We start from the raw sequence: 6381 nt of genomic DNA, 5'->3' as shown, positions 1-6381 counted from the left end.
CACCATGTATTTGAACATTTATTACAACAGTTATCTGACAGATGGAGGTAGAGTGTCCTGGGAAAGGACACCTTTCTCTATTTGCACAAGGGTGCAGTAAGTATTGACTATAGTGAAGGTTGATTGGGAGATCAGTTAGGAATCAGGCCAAAAATAATGAGGCCTGAAGTTAGGGATGCAACGTTCACTAAAGAGACAGATCTATCAGACACAGTTGCAGATTGGAAGGGATGGTGAGGGAGGAGGAGGGTCTTAGAGCACTCCTCAGTCTCTGGCCCTTGCTGTATGTGGAGGCAAGTTTGCGGGAATAAGAGAAATACCTTAAAATAAATTGCCATTATAAATCATAGCAACAAACTATTAGGAAATGTAAAAACACCATTTACAGAAATATATGATGCCTGGGACTTCCGTGGTGGTCCAGTGGCTAAGACTCCATGCTCCCAATGTAGGGAACCCAGGTTCAATCCCTGGTCAGGGAACTAGATCCTGCGCACCACAACTAAAAAGATCCCACATGCCACGAAGAAAATCCTGCATGCGGCAATGAAAATCCCACATGCCACAATGAAGACCCAGCACAGCCAAATAAATAAATATTAAAAAAAAAGAAATATATGGTGCCTAAATAAATCTTTTAAGAATATGTCAATGGCCTTTATGAGAGAACATTTTTAAATTTTATTGAAAGACTTTAAAGAAGTCCTAAACTAATGGCTAGATATACCATGTACATGGATAGGAAGACTCAATATTATAACGCCATCGGTTCTCCCAAAACACATCTACGAAGTCAGTGCCATGATCTAGTCTCTGCTGCATGATGTTGACTCTGGTTTTGATGGAGAGAAGGGCTAGAATGAGCCCACTGGGAGGCAGATACCAGTCGATCAGGAGAATGTTTCAGTAGTCCAGGATTTCTGCCTGGTTTGAATCCTAGCTCCTGTCTCGAGTAAGTTACTTAAACTCTTTTACTTCAGTTTCCTTATCTGTAAATGGAGATAATAATAACAGTAATCCCAGATGGTTTTTGTGAAGATTAAATGAATTAACACTTAAACAGGGACTTAGAAGTTAGGTAAGTGGCTCCATGGGGACAGGTTGATGTTTGTTTTGCCCTCTTCTGTGTCTGTAGCCACAGAGCATAGTCCTGGCACAAAGAGCAGGGCCTCAGTAAATACTGGTTAATGGATAAATAGGTCAAATGGGTATTCCTTCTTTTGTTCCTGAGCAAGCAGGTGTGATAGGTCCTGTGCCAGGTACCATGGGGAGGCAGAGATTAATCAGATGGGGTCCTTGAATATGAGGCACTTGGAGTCCAATGGGTTGTTAAGCTGCATTTAAATTTTGCCACCTGAAGCACTGAGTCTTCCTTGAAGGATAGATGCTCTGGGAAGTAGCCCAAGCCCACCACAAAAATGAACCTTTGTTGTGTTAAATCACTGAGATTTGGGAGGTATTTGTTATGTAGCATAACCTAGCCTTAGCCTTGCCTATCTGATATACTGTGGTTCCCAAACTTGACTGAAAATAAGAATTGCTAAAAACCCAGATCTACTGACTCAGAATTTCCAAGGAAGAGACCTGGTCATCTGTATATGTAACAGGCTTGCCCTCCAGCTTCGGGAGGGTCAAGAAAGACTCCTGCAGCTCACCTTGAAAGGAAGAGTAGGAGTTGGACTTGGAGATGGAAGAGGGAAAGGTATTCCAAGGGTCAGGAACAACATGAAGAAAGGCATGGAGGTGGGGAGACGCAGGAACTACCTTGGGACCAGAATCAGGTACATGGGGAATGGTGGTACGTGCTAAAGTGGGAAGTCAGGTGAGAAAGTCTGAGCTTTATCTCATCAGCAACGGGAAACTGGAGAGGTTTTCTGAGCAGGGGCTGGCCTGGTGATATTGATGCTCTAGAAAGGCCACTCAGTCAGGGAGACTGCATAGGAGGCTGGTGTGTGGTCCAGGCAACCCACCTCACATTGTTATTGAGTGGACTTTAAGTGAGCATGGATGTATTGAGCTCAAAATCACTGACCCGTGAGACGGATTACCATTGTCATCACATCGTGTGTGCTTATATGTGTCCTTAGAGCCGCAGCCAGATTTGAATTGTGCATCTTTCACACATTCACTCATTTAATGAATATTTACTTTTTTCTGTTTTTTTTATTTAACTAATATTTATTGAGCACCTACTATGTGCCAGGTGCCATAGTGCCACTGGAGAACCAGCAATGGACAAAACAAGCAAAAACCCCTGCCTTGAAGACCTGAATAAACACTTCTCCAAACAGGATATACAGATTGCCAACAGGCACATAAAAAAGATGTTCAACATCACTATCATCAGGGAAACGCAAATCAAAACCATCATGAGGTATCACCTCACACCTGTCAAAATGGCTATCATCAAAAAGAACACCGATAGCAAATATTGGCGAGGATGTGGAGAAAAGGGAACCCTTGTACACTGTTGGTGAGAATGTAAATTGCTGCAGCCACTACAGAAAACGGTATGGAGGTTTCTCAAAAAACTAAAAATAGAACTACCATATGACCCATCAATTCCACTCCTTGGTATATTTCCAAACAACAACAATTAAAAAAACTAATTCAAAAAGATAATTGCACCCCAATGTTCACAGCAGCATTGTTTACAATTACCAAGATATGGAAGCAACCTAAGTGTCCATCAACAAATGAGTGGATAAAGAATATGTGGTACACACACACACACACACACACACACACACACACACACACACACACACCGGAATACTACTCAGCCATAAAAAATAACGAAATTTTGTCATTTGCAACAATATGGATGGACTTGGAGGGTATTATGCTAAGTGAAATAAGTCGGGCAGAGGAAGACAAATACTGTATATATCACTTATATGTAGAATCTGGAAAATACAACAAACTAGTGAATATAACAAAAAAGAAGCAGACTCACAGTTATAGAGAACAAACTAGTGGTTACCAGTGGGGAGAGGGAGGGGGAGGGACAATATAGGGGTAGGGGATTAAGAGGTACAAACTATTATGTATAAAATGACTAAGCTATGAGGATATATTGTACAACATAGGGAATATGGCCAATATTATATAATGACTACAAATGGAGTATAATCTTTAAAAATTGTGAATCTCTATAGTGTACACCCGTAACTTATACTGTACATCAATTATATTTCAATTTTTAGAAAATCCCTGCTTTCATGGAACTTATTTTCTTTGTCTTTTTCTTTTTTTTGTGGTACGCGGGCCTCTCACTGTTGTGGCCTCTTCCGTTGTGGAGGGAGGCCTCTCCCAGGCTCTGGATGCACAGGCTCAGCGGCCATGGATCACGGGCCCAGCCACTCCGCGGCATGTAGGATCTTCCCGGACCGGGGCACGAACTCGTGTCCCTTGCATCGGCAGGCGGACTCTCAACCACTGCGCCACCAGGGAAGCCCCCTTCTTTGTCTTTATGCTGGGATAAAGGTGTGAGGGAATATGCCATTCAGTCATTCATCTCTTCATTCAGGTTTTTAGTGAATGTCTACTTTGTGCCTCACCTCATGTTAGCTGCTGGGAAGAAGCAGAAATGAGTCAGCCCCATGGGACTCCCATGGGAGTCCAGTGGTTAGGACTCCGTGCCTCCACTGCAGAGGGCACGGGTTCCATCCCTGGTGGGGGAAGTAAGATCCTACAAGTTGTGGGGTGACCAAAAAAAAAAAAGAAATGAGTCTAGTGTGGAAGCAGACACAGCCCATGGCTCATGAGGCTGTCAGCCTGGACTGCCGGGAGAGGCTTGAACTGGGTCTTGAAGGATGAGAAGGCTGGCTATCAATGAAGGGACGAAACAGCGTACTGGGTGGAGGAAAAGACACAGCAAAAGACTCCAAGGTGTTTGGGGTCCATGATTCCTTGGTGTCGTTAAGGCCTGGGGTCCATGGAACAGGGAGGGAAGTGGTAGGAGAGATGAGGTGATGGGGACCAAATGCCAGAGCAGCGATTGAGTGTAATCCGGGAAGTTGTGGGGCATTGACTTTGTTGAGGTAGGGGACTGATTTTATCTCATTTCTTTGGGGGGTAATCACACTAGCACCTGGGTAGAAAACTGGATGTGAAGGAAAAGGGCTGCAGGTGGGAAGACCAGAAAGGAGGCTGTTCTTTCTTTCTCTCTCTCTCTCCTTCCTTCCTTCCTTCCTTCCTTTCTTTCTTTTCTTTCTTTCCTTTCCTTTCCTTTCCTTTCTTTCTTTGCCATGCCGCACGGCTTGCAGAATCTTAGTTCCCCAGTCAGGGATTGAACCCCGGGCCATGGCAGTGAAAGTGCCAAGTCCTAGCCAACCACTGGATGGCTAGGGAATTCCCCAAAAGGAGGCTGCTCTGATGGCCCAGGTCAGTCACCCCTAGACTGACCAGGGGTGGTGGGGATGGAGGGGACCCAGGAGACAGGTCTGGATTTGGCAGTTGAGGGAGGGGCTGGAACCTTGTGGTCTTACGAGAATGAGCTTTGTAATCAAAAAATGCAGGCAAGAGCCCCAGCCCTGTCCTTTACTAACTGTTATTTAACCATTCCAAGCCTGTTTCCTGATCTGGGCACTTGGGATAATAGCAGTAGCTGTCCTGAGGTTGGAAGGATTATGGGGGCTACTCAGTGGAGCACCAGGGACTTGGTGGATGCTCGGAACATGGTAGCATTCTTTGGATGGGGGAAGGAGCCAAGGACAGCTTTCTGTGTGCTTTGAGTGACTGGGTGGACGGAGATGCCCTCTTTGATGGAGAGCACTTTGGGGGAAAGCGAGGCCACCACAGTCTTTGTGGTCAGCGTCAAAGCCCTGGCCTCGCTTACGATAGTTATGGATCCACATGTCTCTGAGTGCATCTTTGGTCTCTGTTCTTGGTGCTCAGCTCAGTGCTCAGGCATACAGCAGGTACTGCCCTTGAGGAGCAGGACCTGGCTTGCAGGTATAGATGTGGATATTGCAGGCATGTAGGTGCAGCTGAACCTGGGGAGGTGACAGGGTATAAAAAGAAGAGAGGGCCTCCCTGGTGGTGCAGTGGTTGAGAGTCCGCCTGCCAATGCAGGGTACGCGGGTTCGTGCCCCAGTCCGGGAAGATCCCACATGCCGTGGAGCAGCTGGGCCCGTGAGCCATGGCTGCTGAGCCTGCGCGTCCGGAGCCTGTGCTCCGCAACGGGAGAGGCCACAACAGTGAGAGCCCCGTGTACCGCAAAAAAAAAAAAAAAGAAGAGAAACTGGGGCGGGGGGGCCCGGAAACCCTGCTGCTGCGGGGATGTGGAAGAAAGCGGGGTGGGCGGTCTGGAAGGAGGCTGGGAAACAACATCCAGAGTTTGGAGGGGGAGGCATGGGAGGCAGGAGGCAGGTGGGAGCCAAGGTGGGAAGGATTTCAAGAAGAGAGGGGTCATCAGTGTCGTATATCCTCCAATCATGATCACGGAGGATAAGGCCTGGCAAGTGGTCCATGGATTCAGCATAGAGGAGGTCACTGGGTAACTTGGCAGAAGCAGGTTCGAGGCCTGTTAGAGGCCGAAGCCCCATTGCAGGGGTAGAGGACTTGATGTGACATTAAGACGTGGAGATGGGAAGAGGTGAGGCAGGCATTAAGGAGAGGGATGGACCCTCGGGGGGACCAGAACTCCTCTCCCAATAAGGACAAGTTTTGTTTTGATAGTCAGAGCCATCTAAAGATAGGCCAGGAGGTCCCTGGAGGTGGTGAGCACCCTGTCCCTGGAGGTAGACAAGCAGAGCTCTGTGACCCACACTGTCCGGGGACTCTCACACTTAGAGTGGGGAAGGCTGTGCAAAAAAACAAGCCCCATGTCCTTCTCAGCTAGGCTTGGCCGATTCCTTGTATCACAAAAGCCACCTAGAGGGTCACTCTTGCTATTTCTAGTGTCCAGAGAGCCTCCCGCAGGGACACACACACAGAGGTGGTCGTGCACAGATTCACACAGATGCTCCCAAACACAAACTATAAAATCTATCTATATCTCCTGGTGTAAAGGGATCCACAGCTCCTCTCCCCAGGCTATTCCCTTAATTCATTCCCTTACCCCTTCTTTCTGCCATTCCACCGTCACCCCCGTCCCACAGCAGCATCCCTGTGCCGCCTGCCACATCTCCGTCTCTCCGCATCTCTCCCTCCTTCTGTGGCTCTGCCCTTCCCCACCCCCCTCTAGGCCTCTCCAGTCTCCCTCCCTCCTGGGCCCCCCTCCCCGGACTACAACCCCCAGGCGCCCCCAGCCCCGGGCGCTGCGCATGCCCCCTGCTCCCCGCCCCCTCCCGGTTCCCCCCTCCCTCCCTTCCTCCTTACCTCCCTCCTCCCCCCTCCCCCGCGCTTCAGCTCCCGCATCCCTCCATCCAAGCCTGT

The sequence above is a fragment of the Monodon monoceros genome, unplaced genomic scaffold (genome assembly GCF_005190385.1).
Source record: "Monodon monoceros isolate NGI ecotype Baffin Bay Population unplaced genomic scaffold, NGI_Narwhal_1 Super_Scaffold_13, whole genome shotgun sequence".
NCBI lineage: Eukaryota > Metazoa > Chordata > Mammalia > Artiodactyla > Monodontidae > Monodon > Monodon monoceros.
This window is presented reverse-complemented; position numbering follows the sequence as displayed.